The sequence below is a fragment of the Stegodyphus dumicola genome, chromosome 8 (assembly GCF_044657685.1).
Source record: "Stegodyphus dumicola isolate Sdum_Otavi_A_Nest chromosome 8, ASM4465768v1".
In the NCBI taxonomy this organism is placed as follows: domain Eukaryota; kingdom Metazoa; phylum Arthropoda; class Arachnida; order Araneae; family Eresidae; genus Stegodyphus; species Stegodyphus dumicola.
This window is the reverse complement of record NC_140775.1, coordinates 95188094-95204557: the sequence shown is the minus strand read 5'-3', so window position 1 is coordinate 95204557 and position 16464 is coordinate 95188094. Positions and strand designations below refer to the sequence as shown.

The 16464-nt window shown below is 34.9% G+C and overlaps 1 protein-coding gene across 5 annotated transcripts in view; it reads right to left on the bottom strand.

Annotated features, from left to right (window-relative positions):
- The window catches only part of LOC118189578 (delta-sarcoglycan-like), a 181871-nt gene extending 165742 nt beyond the window's left edge, over window positions 1-16129 (bottom strand). Inside the window, exons 1-2 of one of the 5 annotated variants that reach the window (XM_085822129.1) lie at window positions 16010-16082; window positions 12101-12151 (exon numbers count right to left, since the gene is read on the bottom strand). The gene's annotated coding sequence lies outside the window, so the exon portion shown is untranslated. Of the gene's footprint in view, window positions 1-12079; window positions 12152-16009 lie in introns of those variants that run through there. The other 4 variants (XM_085822130.1, XM_085822131.1, XM_085822127.1 and 1 more) reach the window with 4 other exon arrangements.
- Between the last annotated feature and the right edge of the window lie 335 nt (window positions 16130-16464).

Here is a 16464-nt window from a genome sequence, read left to right as displayed (position 1 = left end):
ACGTCGTCATGCAAAACATCGTGGGAGAAAGGAAAGCATGGAGAAAACATCGTGGTACATAATATCGTCGTCGAATATAAAGCAATTCAAAAACTTCGTCGTCGAAAGTATCGTCGTAAAAAAAAAACACGTCTACAAATCATTGCATGACGATAACATCGTACACATAACATCGCTTTTCAGAATTTGAAAGCTGTAAATGCATATTCGCATTAAGATTTGTGAGCGTAAAATGGAAAACATAATATTTTTGATTTTATATTTTTTATGAATAAATTTGAATTCAGAAATTTCTAATGAAAAATTCAGAAGGAAACTTAAGCATTTAGAAACTAAAAATGTATAGAAAATTAATGCTACTTAATTAATTAAACTACTTAACTACTTAATTAATTAATTAATTAATTAATTTTAATAGAGATAACCACATGCAGTCTCCCATCTTTCTTTCTTTAAATTTTTTTAGACTATGTTTTTCATGAAAAATTACAACAAACCTGGATAAAAATAATAATTAATTAATGACTTTTATTTGTTAACTATAAAATTTTAAAATTCTGTTAACTGCTATAAGACTGCTAGAATTACTTTTTACTCATTTCCAGTCTTTGAATGCTTAATTTCCTTCTTATTTTTTCAGCAGAAATTTATTAGTCAAATCAAAAATATAAATATCAAAGTAAAAATATCCCTTCTTCCTTCTTGCACTAAAAAATCATTATGCAAATACTCGAATTTATAGAGCTTTAAAACGCACGTCTGCGATGTTATCCTCATACGATGATTTGTAGGTGCTTTAATTTTACCATGATAATTTTGACGACGATGTTTTTAAACTGCGAAGTTTTTGAACTGCTCGAACTGCGATATTTTCTCCTTGCTTTCTTTTCTCCCGTGATTTTTTTACAACGACCTTTCGCCTTGTGTTGTTTTTCTCTCAACGTTTTCATCCGCGTTTGTTTGCCGCGATGTTTCCGGCAGATACTATATTAGCTGATATAGATATATCGCTCTATTCAAAGAAAAGATGTAGCCTTGAAGCTAATAATACTTCACTTCCTTCTGTTTTCTGAATTTTCAATTATTGTAATAAAATACTTCCTGTTTGTATCTTATGGTATTTCAATCAGATTTAAATCCTGGAAGTATCCCTTAAATTAGTTTCTTCCATTTTCATCTAGTAACTTCAAGATTCTGTTTGGGGACAATGATGACACATTTTCATATCGGCTAAGTTAAATTTCATAAAGTTAATCTCGATGAAGAACAGTATTACTATATTAAAAAGAAATTGGAAGGCTTGCAGTTTAAGCTTATCAAAATATAAAATTAATAGTTCAACAGGTTTCCTAAAAGTTATATCTTATACTTTACGTAACTAAAAAGGAACTGTTTTTACATAAAAGTTAAGAAATATAAAATATGTTTTTTAAGGTGGTCTTGTAAAGAACATATTTACAAGCTTCCTAAAGTGTGGCTTGTCAAAAATTAACAATCGTTCTTAGAATTTAGGAAGAGTACTACTCACTGTATATTTCGCTAATTAAATATTAGAAGTTATTAATATCTATTAATTTTGACATTAATTGCTTAAATATAATAATATTACATCCATTAATAAGCCTTTTGTCCAGTGAAAATTATCGTACATTATGAAAACTTTCTTTACAAATTTCTTTAAGGCTCTCATGTTCATTTTCTTTTGGCTATCTTCTGTGATCGATTCCGGGTTAAAATTATTATATATTTTTCAGTGCTTGTAATTTTTATCATGAACGAATGTCCAATTCGAAGGAAGTTTTAGAATTTACATGACGCCACTAAATCCTCCTTTAACATGTATTCAAATCCCAAACAAATTCGAGATTATTCCACAGATATGATATCTCTTCAGATATCTTCGGTCGTGAATTTCTCTGTTGGAATGAATGGGGATATTCTGCCAATGCAATGGTTTGATCTGTATGTTGTCGTGCTGATGTTTATACAGAAAGCTTTGTTACACTGGCTCATTGTTCGATTGGATTCAATTAGATTATTAAATTAAGGCCAAGCATATGAAGCTAATTATTAGAGGCTTCTGATTTAATTAGAAGTTGCAATGGATCCCCATTCCTTTTTTTCCACACCGCTAATTCAAATGAATTTTAATTCACTCCGTCTTTCACTTATTTCTAAAAGTACCAATAAGGGTCTTGCAACTATTTTGAGATGCATTTTTAACAGGTTATTCATAATATTTAAAAATTTAATTCAACATATTCAATGCTACCTTTGTTTGATGTTTGGTGTCGTGTATCTCATGTACCATATACATTGGTACATTTTAAACATTCAGTTGTAAGTAAAACCCTGATATATGTAAAACATTTCTTATGACATAACAGTTAAATCCTGTACACATGTTATTTTAAACATTTTGCTGTCTTCCATATGAATGTTTATGTGACAGAAGTTGTTTACAACAGAGAAAAGATCATTGATTTCTAAATTTTATGAATTCGTGTTTTGAGCATCTTCTCGAAATCCGACGTACTCTGTTTTAGAGCCGGCAAAGCGGTAACAGTTCCTACATATTTGTAATTAGAAATTATCATTGGTTATGAGTGATTTCTCTCTGTGACAACATCCACTGATTGTTGTCTGAATGAAAGCAAGTCCTCCACATTATAAGGCATTACTACATTCGCCTGTGAGCTCACTCGTGATATAATTCGTTAACACATCCATATAGCAACTAAAAAAAACAACTCAACTAAAAACTCCGTTGTTCAATTCCTGGGATACTTGATTTAACACATTCTATGGTTTCGAATTAATATAAATATTTCCTACATTAGCGCCTAAGCTAAAATAAATGTATTGGAAGGTAATTCATCTTTATTTCCTGTAAAAACAGAATAAATAAAATGTTGATGTAAAGTCTATTCTCTTTCTAAGTGAGGAAAACTGAAGTATATATTTATATTTACGACTTTATACAGAACTAAAAACTGATTTCATCACTTTAACTTTATTTCTAATAAAAATAAATAGGTTAAGATTTTAGGCAAATTAAAAAAAAAAAAAAAAAAAAATGGAGCTCAGTTTTCTAGTATTAAGCGTGTTTTCTGTTTCGTTTATCTGTACTGAAATAATTTAATTTTTTTTTGCTCCAGTAGCTTTATTGAGACAAGATGTGGCTGACGAAAAAAATGAAAATTTCTCATTTGCATTACAAAAGTTACGTTTCGGACTACAGGAAAATGGCGTTTCAAATCCTGGCTTGTTCGAAATTTATTTGTTATAGATAATGCATTTTAAACATTAATTATAGAGTTTTATTAGTTTAATGAACCTATTAAATTTAAAAAAACTTTCACAGAAGAAACTATTCTATTAAAATTTTCAGCAATTGTTTCTACTGAACGATTATTAAATTTTATGGGAAACTTTGTTATTTCGTTCTCAAATTTGGAAGTTATTTGGAAATTGTTCTCATGGAATATCTTGAATTTCTGTAATCGTGTTTAAAATTTGAAAAAAAAAAAAAAAAAAAAAAAAAAAAATTTCTTACAAAATAAACTATTACAGATATTCAAACTGGACCATTTTATTTTTGAAGGTTAAAATACCTGAATAATGTAAGTATATGAGATGTGTATATGTCATACTTTCTAAAGACTATAAAGTATTATTTATAATTGCTTCCAAGATTTGCGTTGTATGTTAGAAGTCCATACAATTCTTAATTGCCTGTTTCTTACGCAATGGATCGAACATGAGGAACTGATTCCTTGGCTATGACGATTGCTGAAGCTTAGCTCCTCTTACTTCTCGTATCTTGTAAAGATACGAGAAAGACAGAATATATGCAGCTAAATTGATACTTATATTTCTGCTGCCAGATTTTCAGCCGCTAGTGAGGTGTATAAGAGAATCGAAAATAAACTTGATTTCTCCTTATGGCTGCTACTTGAAAATACATGGACATTTTCTGATATTTTTGTAGAAAAATCGCACTTGTGTAAAGAATTAGTGACATTTTCTCTTTGTTCTATTGCCTTCTCATTGGCACATCCATCAGACGGAAAATGGAAGTATCGGATTTAATTCTCCGAAAACGTACTGCTATTAGTACGACATGGAGAAATTAAAGACATCTCTCTGTGCTGTACAGTCCCCGTGCTGTATTAAACTAGCACATCTAATGTGGAAATTTCAGTTTCGATTTGCAGTTAGGCACAGCTGAATTTTATACGCTTTAAAGTAGGAGTAACAAGTTGAGTTAAGAAGGTCTGACGAGAATACTTTGTGTTTATGTATATATATTACACCCAAAGCCGAAATTTGGTTTATTCACTAAGCGAAGCCTGGCTATTTCGCGTATTGATTTCGCGATCTGGCAAAAGACTGAAATATGAATCAGTATGTGTGTTGCATCGGGCTTTGGCCAGCTACTTTTACGCTCAAGTGAAAGACCAATTTTCGAAATTATGTTCATTTCGCTTTTAAGGATTTTTCACTAAACTGATGTTCTTGGCCATAGGAACTATATTGTTGAGTGCGTACGGGTTCGTTATGAAATGAATGCACAAGTCCGATAAAAAATGAACAAAAATTTATTATTATCACAACAAAAATGCTTAAATTTTCTCAAATTATCATGCAGTATTACAATATCTCACAGTAGTTTTCTTTTAACTACTCAAATGTCAATAGAACGTAATTCAAAACAGCTAAAGAACGCTAATCCGCGAATTCGCTACAATCAACAACAGTAGTTTTCTAAACAACAACAAACTAAGCAACTACTACAAACTGAGATGTTTTCCTCCTTTTACAAGATTTTAAAATCACGCGCTAGAATTTTCCAGTACTTTCTCGAAATCAAAAAGAGATATTTATTTATTTAATGTACGCGCTCTTGTATTTTCAATTTTCCGGCTTAGCTTTCTTTTAATATTCGTCACGCGCTGCACTGCGCGAGAAATAAAACCATTTAATTTCTAATTGAACTAACATTAGCTTTTTAAATACCAAATTCGTAACACTGCCCCCTTCCCAAGGACTGCACGTCCCGGGCAGTACAATCCCTGGACAGGAAGCAAAACTTACAACTGTGGTATAAATGCATTAATAAGCATTACATTACAATAATAAACAACATGAACAATAAATGCAATACATAAAACAAATCAAATGCTATCAAATACAAATCAAATACACATTTAAAAACAAAAATGGACCATGGTCTTATACTATTTACAATTATTTACATTATGTACTATGGCCATAGTAATGAGCTAACCTGTCGTAATGAACGACTTTAGGTTTAGAGTTCGAAGACTTACGAATCCGAACCACGACGTCATTCAGTCTGTTTAGGACTGTGTACGGCCCATCCCAAGGTGACTGTAATTTCGGACAAAGTCCTTTCCGTCGAGTCGGATTCCACAACCACACCTTGTCTCCTTCGTGGAATTGATGTTCAGTAGCTCTTGTGTCGTATCGGGTCTTCATCTTCTCCGTCGCCAAGTTGACTCGCTCTCGTGCAAAATTGTGCATTACTTCAAACCGGGCCTGGAGATCTTGAATATATTCCTCAGACGATGAAGGAGCATCCGGAGGGCGGCCAAACAATAGATCACAAGGCAGACGAAGGTCAAGACCGAAGAGCATCTGTGATGGAGAATAGCCGGTAGTCTCGTGGACAGCACTGCGGTAAGCCAGTAAAAAGAGTGGTAATTTCTTGTCCCAGTCCTGTTGGTTTCTGGAAACCACTAATGAGAGGTTATTAAGGATGGTTCGATTGAACCTCTCTACCATGCCGTCCGACTGGGGATGCAATGGCGTCGTTTGAGTTTTGTCAATGCCAAGTAGTTTGCATAGTTCTTTGATTACTGCCGAGGCAAAATTCCTTCCCTGACCGGAATGTAACTGAAGAGGCACTCCGAACCTGGAAATCCAGTGCTGTATCATTACCTCAGCTACTGTGACTGCCTCTTGATCAGGAATAGGATAAGCTTCAGGCCACTTGGTGAAGTAATCAATGACAACGAGTATGTATTTGTTGCCATCAGCAGTTCGTGGCAGAGGTCCCAGGATGTCAAAGGCGATACGTTCAAAAGGCGCACCTACGTTGTAACGTTGCAGTCTGCCTCGGCTGCGTTTCCTCGGTCCTTTCCGACCTGCACAGGCATCGCAAGATCGGCACCACTTTTGCACGTCATTCTTTGCATTATTCCAGTAAAAGCGCTCACGAACTCTCTGTAAGGTCTTCATAATTCCAAAGTGACCTCCTGTAGGGCTGTTATGTAGTTCTTTGAGGACATCAGGAATCTGGGATCTCGGAAGTATCAGTTGCCATCGGAACGTCTTCCCATCATCCGACTCGAATTTCCGGTATAAGACGCCGTTTCGAATGTGAAGTGAATCCCAGAGTGCCCAGTATTGTTTTGTTGTAGGACTACAGATAGAAATGTCCTGCCATGTAGGTTTTCTGTTTGATGACTCTATTAAATCAAGTATGGGTTTAATGTCGTGGTCTTCCAGCTGGTCTTTCCTGACTTCATCATCACTCCACGGGTCTCGAGCAGCCGATGTTGATGTTGTAATTTGTCTTGCGACCGGAGTCAGCAGCTCGTATTTCGCTTCCATCCTGGAACAATATCGGCAGTTTTCTTGGCAAGGTCTTCTAGACAGGGCGTCGGCGTTTCCGTGTGATGATCTCTTACGATGACGGATAGTGATGTCATATTCTTGGAGTCTCTGTATCCACCTGGCTATTTGACCCTCAGGATTTTTGAAATTTAAAAGCCACGCCAATGAGGCATGGTCCGTGCGGAGGAGGAATTTTCTCCCGTATAGATAATGATGGAAATGTTCTACAGCTTTGACTATGGCGAGCAACTCTTTCCTTGTGACACAGTAATTCCTCTCCGGTTTAGACAGGCACTTGCTCCAGTAAGCTACTACACGTTCTTGGCCGTCTATTTCTTGGGACAAAACAGCACCGACACTTTCATTGCTCGCGTCGGTGTCGAGAATAAATGGTCTGTCGAGCTGAGGATACGTCAGGATTGGAGCAGATGTTAAAGCTTCCTTTAAGTTGTTAAATGCATCCTCGCATTCCTTTGTCCACAAGAATCTTTGCTTGCTCTCTGTCAGCTTGTGAAGTGGTCTTGCGATGGAAGAAAAGTTCTTCACGAATCTCCTATAGTAGGTGCAAAGCCCTAGGAAGCTTCTCAGCTGATGGACATTTTCGGAACGCGTCCAGGATTTAAACGCTGATACCTTTTCAGGATCCGTGCGCACACCTTCTGCAGAGATGACATGTCCCAGGTAAGTCACTTCCTTTCGAAACAATTTGCATTTAGCGGGAGTCAGCTTCAGATTGGCCTCTTTCAGTTTCTGAAGCACCTTTCTAAGATTTTCTAGATGCTCTTCAAAACTCTTTCCGACGATGATGATATCGTCCAGGTATATCAGACAGGCTTCGTAAGAAAGGCCTTTCAAAACAGTCTCCATAAGACGTTCGAATGTTGCCGGCGCATTACACAGTCCAAACGGTATCACTTTGAACTGCCAAAGTCCTTGTCCCGTAGTAAATGCCGTCTTTTCTCGGTCATCAGGATGGATTTCTACCTGCCAATACCCACTCTTTAAATCAAGTGTTGAGAACCACTTGCTTCCAGAAAGAGTGTCTAGAATGTCGTCAATTCTAGGAAGAGGGTAACTGTCTTTCTTCGTAACCTCATTCAACCGGCGATAGTCAACGCAAAATCTTGTTGAGCCGTCTTTCTTTCTGACGAGAACGATGGGAGATGCCCATGGACTCGCTGAAGGCTCGATGACATCGCCTTCTTCCATATCTTTTAACAGTGTTCGCACCTCTTCCTGTTTAGCAAACGGTAGACGTCTTGGATGTTGCTTGATCGGGGGATGATCGCCAGTATCTATTCTATGTTGTGTCAAACTAGTTCGACCCACGTCAGAAGACGAGCGGGAGAAAACAACTTGAAGATCTTTAATGACGCGATCGGCAGCATTTTTCTCTTTATCGTTTAATTGTGCATTCTGCAATAACTCCGATGTAATGCTCTCTGAGGACACGGATTCTGGGATGTTACTCTTTTTTTCAACGCTGGTTACTGGAGTACATGTTGCAACCACTTCACCTTTCTTAATAACTCTCGACTTTTCAGTTACATTGGCGACTCTCACCGGGATAACCGTTCTGGATAGGTCGACGAGTGTTGAGGCTACTAATACTCCTTTTGGGATATTACAGTTATTGGGATATTCTATATTGCCGTAGCGGAAATTTCTATTTTCGGCTATGGATCCAGGAAGTAAAATTTCTGTTCTTGCCGGTATTGTAATATAGTCTTGTGCTATGATTTTATGGACAGATTTAACTTCTTCATCATTAACGAGAAATAACGCTATGTCCTCAGATGTAGAATGCAATTCGTTATTTTTAAAATCCAAGGAAAAATTGTATTTCCTTAGAAAGTCCAATCCGAGTATGCAAGAATCAGTGATCTCTGCTACATATGCCGTGTGATGGTAAGCGGCACTTCCAAACGTGATGTTAACATTTACTTTTCCGTCGATGTCGATCTTCTCACCGGACACAGTCTGGAGGGTAACGCAGGGCGGCGTCCAGATAAGTTTGTTTCCTAGTTGTTGAGCCAAATCTTTCCGGATGATGGTGACGTTGGCTCCTGTATCTATAGTCATATTGCACGGAACTCCATTAATATGTCCTATTATGAAAAGTCCATTACTGCCGCCTCTCACTGCAGAAATCTGAAGCGCTTTAAACGGGGGCTTTTCATTATCTGGCAACCTCCGCCCCGCGAGATGGCCACTAATCAGTTTCCCTGCTGCTTGTTAGAAGCGGTCTTAACATCAGTACCCTGGGGTGTTTTGCAGTTTCGTCGTATGTGTCCTTCAGCACCGTAGTTCCAGCACTTAACGGTCGGTTTCTTCTCACCAATATTCCGTCTCAAGGCGTTCAGTTGTCTAGTTAAATCGTCAAGTCGAGCGGTGACTTGATCCCCTGGCTCCTGGACTTGAGCAGCTCTGACTGGGTGGCGGTCTCGACGAGTGGCTTGCTGGGCTGCCTCAAATTTCATGGCGTACACTAGAGCACTTTTTAAATCTTTTACATCCGCCATTCGTAGAGCTTTCTGTATTTCAGTATCTCGGATGCCGTCGATAAAGTATTGCAAGGACAGGATTTCCCTTGTTTCTGTCGGGCATTCCGAAAAGGCGAGATGGGACAGCCTTTCAACATCCGCGGCGAGCTCCTGAAGTGTTTCGGTAGGCTTCTGTTGACGAGATTTTAATTGGAGCCTGCTGTAGTCTTTTAAACACTTCTCACCAAAGCGCAGCTCCAATGCGCCAGATAGAGCTTCAAAGTCTAGTCTCTGGTTTTCGGGAAGAGTCTGCAGGATATCCGCTGCATCTGCTCTCAGAGAAGCGACGAGATGACAGGCCTTAGCTTGGGAATCCCATCCATTCGCATCCGCCACGATAGAAAATTGTGTCTTATACACCTGCCAGGAGGTCTTCCCATCATATGTGGATAGCTTCAGAGGTGGACGAGCAGGCATTGGTAAGAATTTAAAATCATCACTCCTGCTCCCTGCCGACGCTACGAATTTCTTTAAAGTATCCATTTCTTTGGCAACTGCAGAAACTCTCTCATCAATTTGTTCTTTTACAGAAGAAACTCTTTCTTCTATTTCTTCTTTCACCGAAGAAACTCTTTCTTCAATATGTCCAACTTTATTTTCAACTGCATCAATTCTGCCTTCCATAGCTTCAAATTTATTTTCTATTATGCAAGTAATTTCTCTTTTCATTTCTTCTTGACCAGCTTGAACGGCTTTCATTTCGTCCTTAACGGATTCCTGGCCCAATTTCATTTCTTCCTTAACGGATTCCTGGCCCAATTTAATTTCTTCCTTAAATGATGCTTGGCCAGCTTCCATCTTTTCTTGGAATGCAGCAAAAGCACTAATGAGCTGTCTCAATTGTTCTTCCATCGCTCTTGTTATTGGCATTCAAATCCCACTTCTGACACCAAAAATTGTTGCGTGCGTACGGGTTCGTTATGAAATGAATGCACAAGTCCGATGAAAAATGAACAAAAATTTATTATTATCAGAACAAAAATGCTTAAATTTTCTCAAATTATCATGCAGTATTACAATATCTCACAGTAGTTTTCTTTTAACTACTCAAATGTCAATAGAACGTAATTCAAAACAGCTAAAGAACGCTAATCCGCGAATTCGCTACAATCAACAACAGTAGTTTTCTAAACAACAACAAACTAAGCAACTACTACAAACTGAGATGTTTTCCTCCTTTTATAAGATTTTAAAATCACGCGCTAGAATTTTCCAGTACTTTCTCGAAATCAAAAAGAGATATTTATTTATTTAATGCACGCGCTCTTGTATTTTCAATTTTCCGGCTTAGCTTTCTTTTAATATTCGTCACGCGCTGCACTGCGCGAGAAATAAAACCATTTAATTTCTAATTGAACTAACATTAGCTTTTTAAATACCAAATTCGTAACAATATATTTACTACTTAACAGTGTAATATTTAAAAACTGCATTTTAAAATATTACACACATTTTAAATATTACTTAAGATTTTAATCTACGATTGATATTTGACTTGAAATCTCTATGATAGTAGCGCTCTGCACCGTGAAATAATGTAAAGCAAAATAAAACTTAAATAAAGAAGAAAGAAACAGGTAAACGAAAAAGCGTACATTTTTTTAAAGATGATAAAACAAAGCATTCAGATCAATAAAATTTATGAACAGTAAAACTCAGAACACTCAATAAAACTTTTTTAGCATCATTTGACACACGTATTTTTGTAGAGTCATTAGCCTTTTTTTTTTTGAATGAAGAAACGTGAAAAAGTTTCAGTGCCCCCCGTGACCCGAACCTTGGACCGTTCAAATACGTGTCGAGACAAGCTGAGAACGAAGGCAAGCGGAGACGAGGGAGAAAATACCTTATACTTTAACATTAGAAACATAAGTAGTGGAGTTTTTCCAAACATTTTGGAGAGTTATGTTACGTTTATGCTGCTTTATGTTACCGCTACCATTCACTTTGGTAACCACAGACTCTGCAAACAAACATTACTTTAATAACTCAGTGCATGTAAGTAATAAGTATGCAGTAGCATCATGAATATGTATTAATCAACTATTTGCTTTCATAGCTGATGGAACAAACATTGCTTTGGCCCTTGTTACCTCTGCAACAAACATTGGAAACGATTGACGGATATATGATATCGTAGCGTAATCTCCAAAAATTTGAAAAGACCCCATTCAAGATTTTTTTTTATGTTTTCTGATGTCGATATAGATTTTAAGATCATCATCATTTGTTTATCTGTTTTAAAATGATTTTTCCACCATTGTGAAACACACCCTTTTTTAATTTATTTCCCATTTATTTATTTATTTATTTATCATTTTTGCAGACTTATCTTCCTTACAGATAAATCTAATTATTTACTATTGATAATAACTTGACTTTTAAAAACTTCATTATTAATTAGCAGATATGCCCTACATCCGCCAAGAGCTTAAGTTTCGTAAAAAAAATCACTAAAAGCGAAAGAAAGAAATTGTATAAACTTTGTCCAGTTTCTCTTGGCAAGATCTAGTTAGTAGTAGCAAACAAATACTCAAATTTCAATAGATAATCATTGTATAACTACTGGTTTTGGACAGATCCGAGGGCTAGTTCTCGAAGTGGCAAACTTCCGGCTTTCATACGTACATATATGAAAGGTTACTATCCGAAATATTTCGAGCAAAAAATAAAAGCTTTCCCTTTAATAAGTTATCAAAATGGCAAAATGAATACACGTTGCATCATTAGTCCAAAGGGGCAATTTGCCCAGAAGGGCTATTAATTTTGTTTTGGCATTGATTCACTATAAACGACGAATCACTTTTTAAATTGTTGCCACCAAATATGCCTTGTATTATATTTAAAGAAATTAAATAATGGAGAATCTGCGTAAATGTATGTATGTTTCTTACATTATGGTAAAAAAACGGTACCTAGAGGCATCCAATTTTGAGTAACTTGCGTCTCCTCCCGAATGTAGGCATCTGGAAGAACAAGTTTGGAATTTATTTTATTATCAGTTTCATATTTTGTAAAGCATTTATCAGTTTTTGATTAAGAAACTCAATGATTTCAAAGCGAGCAATGGCAATACTGTACGAAAAAAAAAAAAAAAAAAACATTCTTATCTCCAGCGCGCGAGGTTATATATCGGAAATCCTAAAGATATGCTCTTTTGAATATTTTATGATATTGCTGTTGAATTGAATATTATGCTTTAAGTGTGATGAACATAATGTTTAATAAATAAAGGTAACACACGAAATGTTAAAAAAAAACGCCTCTTTGGGCGTAATATAAAATCTGAAGCTTTCAGGTTTTTTTTCCCTTTTTTTCCTTTCTTTTTTTTCCTTTGCGATGCATTCCAGTGACAGTCAAAGAGCCTTTCGTACATTCAAAGTACAAAGTAGGAGAAAATTAACTCAAATTAAGTAAAAATGAGGTTCTATTTACGTAAATGTGAACTGAAATACAAAAAAAAATTCAGAATGGTTATTTTCATAGGGACAGGAAAATTTTCTAACAGAAATGATAGAGTAATTACATGATGTATGCGAATGTTTCTTATTTAATACATAAAGTCTTATTGCTTAAGTCATAAAATTTTGGTTTAATGAATAAGTTTCGTTTTTAAGCTTTGCTTTCATTTACTACCTCTTTTCAAATCAACACTGTCAGTCAATGCAAATTTAACATCGTTTCAATGGGGTCGGGATTAAGAAGCACTTATCTAATAGTATTTGTCCCACGGTAAAATCTTTTGCGTAATATTTGCTGGTGAATTTTATGTCATGCATACGGAATACATCAGAATCAGACTACTCGGCACATTCGCGACTTTTCCAGATTCAAGATTCCAGCAATTCCAGATTCATCGGACTAAGATTGTACAATGCCCAAAATGACTTTTTTTCAAGCTATTAAATATCTTGAACGAAAGAAAAACGATATTGCATAATTTTGTGAGAAATTATAGAAAATAATAATTATTTTAATTATATTAAATAACTGTTAGTTAATAGTTATTTTAATTACAGTAAATAAATTATATTTAATAGTTACTTTAATTATAGTGAATAAATCTATTCATAGTTTAATTACATTTAACCACTGGTTGCTTCCAAATCATCATTATAGTCCGGTGCATGAAATCGTTTCAAGTATATCTGAATACCTAACTGCTTGACAAATACCATTCTTTATTTCGTCTGAAAGCACACATCTACTTTACTTGTAGTTAAGTAAAGTAGTTAATACTTTAGTTGCTTTTAAAATTTCATTGTTTTTCTTATTAGCGTAAATGTTCAAATTCTTTGCACTGAATTATTTAGATAACACTTTATCAATTTAACCGAGGTTAGAGGTCTGCAACGTTTGTCAACTACCGATATTTTTAAATCACTCGGACAGGAATTGTGTAATTTTTCTTTCCGTTTTTGAAAGCATAGAAGTTCTGGTATATATACTTACTTTATATAAATTCGCTATAATAGTTCTGTTCTCACTTTTTCTCTTAACTGATTAATAATATTCGGTGAATTGTGAAAGAAATACTATGTTTCCCTTGCCAACATTTTTATCAAGTTTTTATAATATTCTATATGAATAAAGATAAGGAAATGAAACTATATATAAATCCGAAATGTTAAACAAAAGACTGATTGAAAAGGGCAAAAAGATATTAAGCAAATATCTTATTCTTTCCGAGTACCGCAGAGTGTTAATAGCACTTCTCACAGCCAAGTGCTGAATTTTCGGCTGTGCCGAATCACTGGATGCCGGAATATCGGATTTTTACTGTAGTTAGCCAAGCAAAGTTGCTCATCTCTCCAGCTAGTGATAAAGGTAGTTTTGTTGTGATATAAAATATGAATTATTAAACGTACTTCATTTCTATGTCAGTTACAGAAAGGTTTTATTTAATGGCTTCGAGCTGGTGAGTTGCTTATATTTGTATGATGTTGAGTTTAACATCTCACTTTACAGAGGTTTCCTTTTGCTCCAGTTCACTAGCGCTAAATTTACAAAACTAAAAGCAAAGGTTAAAAACTTTGTACTTAGTAAATTTATCAGTATCATCATCTCAAAGTAAATTTATCACTAGTGAAATAAAATTAATCTTATGGTTAGATTTCATTTAGGGGCGTGTTATATTAATACAATGCAGTGTAGGGAAAAAATTTTTAAAGACAGTTAATTGACTATAACCGGCTAACTCGTTATTGGTCAGATAAATGAAAATTAAATAAGAACTTGATAAATTAATAATCCATTCGATACTTATTTTTCTTGTTTACGTTTTTGTATAAATGTTCGTATAGAAAATTCGAAAAAGTTATAGAAATGTATAATATGAGGGCCAATAAGTCCTTGAGTAACAAAGGAAGAAATCAAACTCGAAATCATAACGAAGTAATAATAAAAATTAAACCCATTCGAGTTATTTACAACTCTCATACACAGAATGAGAAATCCGATTAAAACCGTGTGGATCACATAATATTTTGAAGTACTCTTAATCTATACCTAGATATATACAACTTTAATTAAAAATTAATTCTTAATTATCAAATGATTATATATATATAACAAATAAGGAAACTTTCAAATCATATTCTACAGAAACAATAACAGATTACTAGCTTAATCTTTATGTTGCTGTTTTGGTGGAATATGATATAAAATTTTCACTATTCATTATATCGATTTATTTTTAAAATATTTCTCTAAATTACAGTAGCTTTCAGAGCGTGAAAAAGCTTTATTTACCAATTTTTTAAGAACTTTCGTATTTCTTTATATATATATGCGTTTTGCTGTTATGTATGTTTTTTAGTTATTATTATTTCTTTAATACATAATTTTCTTCAAAGAATCTCTTTTTCTTACGTTTTTCAAGAATAAGTATATGCACGCCGATTGCAAATAAATTGAAAGTATATTTACGTAAATTGAGACTCTAAATTATTCTCGAAACAGAGTAATAGAAAACCGCAAGAAGAATAAATTTCATTTAAATGGACTTTACCTTACGACAGGAAATTTATGATACAGGAAGCCAAAATACAATATAAATTCCTTACCATATCTACTGATAGGTGATACCTTGTCATATATACTGATAGCAGATACACTAATAGCTAATGAATAAACGCAAATAGAAAAACTATTATTAATAAACAATTTTCAATTAGTAAAGGTGATAAAATCGTTATAAATGTGCCTCTTATTTATTCTCAAAACATGCACGAATATTTTACACCTTTTCAAATTTTATTTGCAGAGTTATTATTTTTAAGATGGAAAGATAATGATATTTCAGTTATGTTAACAATAATTTATTTTTCTTTTCAGTTTAGATGTAAATGACAGAAATAACTTTACAAAAGATGGATTGTTATAGGTAGTGGTAACATGCTTATCTTACAGGTGCTTACCTGTGCCAGTGGTTGTGGGCCTTGTCATCATTAAATAACTATATACTTATGATATTTAAAAGAAGGCAAAGCAAAGTTTCAATATAACTGTGAAAAATTTAAGTTAGTGATTTTTCCTCAGTTCAGTATCTTGATTAATAAATCTTTTAAAGTAAATCTCTTCAGGTATATGATTAATTTAAATCAGAAATTCTGGAATTTGCAGATATGACGAACGCAGAGATAACCTGAAGTTAAAAATTTCCTTTTCTTCGCTAAAATAATTTTACAAAGCTAGATTTTATTTAAATTCTGCATTAAAAATATTTTACGGAAGACATGAAATTCTATTAATGGAAACTGTTATAAATTGCTTATTAAGCACAGAAAAATTTCTGAAATGAAAGCATTTGTTGTTCAACTTACCCCACACTCAAAGATTGCCGCCGCTCCGCAAGCACGCCGTCCGGGAGAAAGTCCGAGAGCGCCGGATGCCAACGGATAAAGATTTCTCACACTCTCTCGCTGAATCTTCTTAGAAGCCGGATACTTCTCCCAGTACCTACGAGTGCTGACGATAGATGGCACTACGACACCAGCAGAGGCGGTGCTGTGACGTCAGGCCAATGGGCGTAGCCAAATTGTTGTCACGGCTACTATTTCCCCACGTGTTTTCTGCCCAGTTTTAATCGGAGGTTCTCTGTCAGCGGCGACAGAGTGAGTGATGGTTAAATAAGGGAAATCCGCTTCCTAAAGGTAAATATTGTACAATCCGTCAAACGGAGGGGCTGGTCTGCCAACAGGAGTCTGGGAAATTAAAGGGTGAGATATTATCACCTTGAGCTGATTTGCCACATAACGCCCGGCTTGCGGAAACAAAA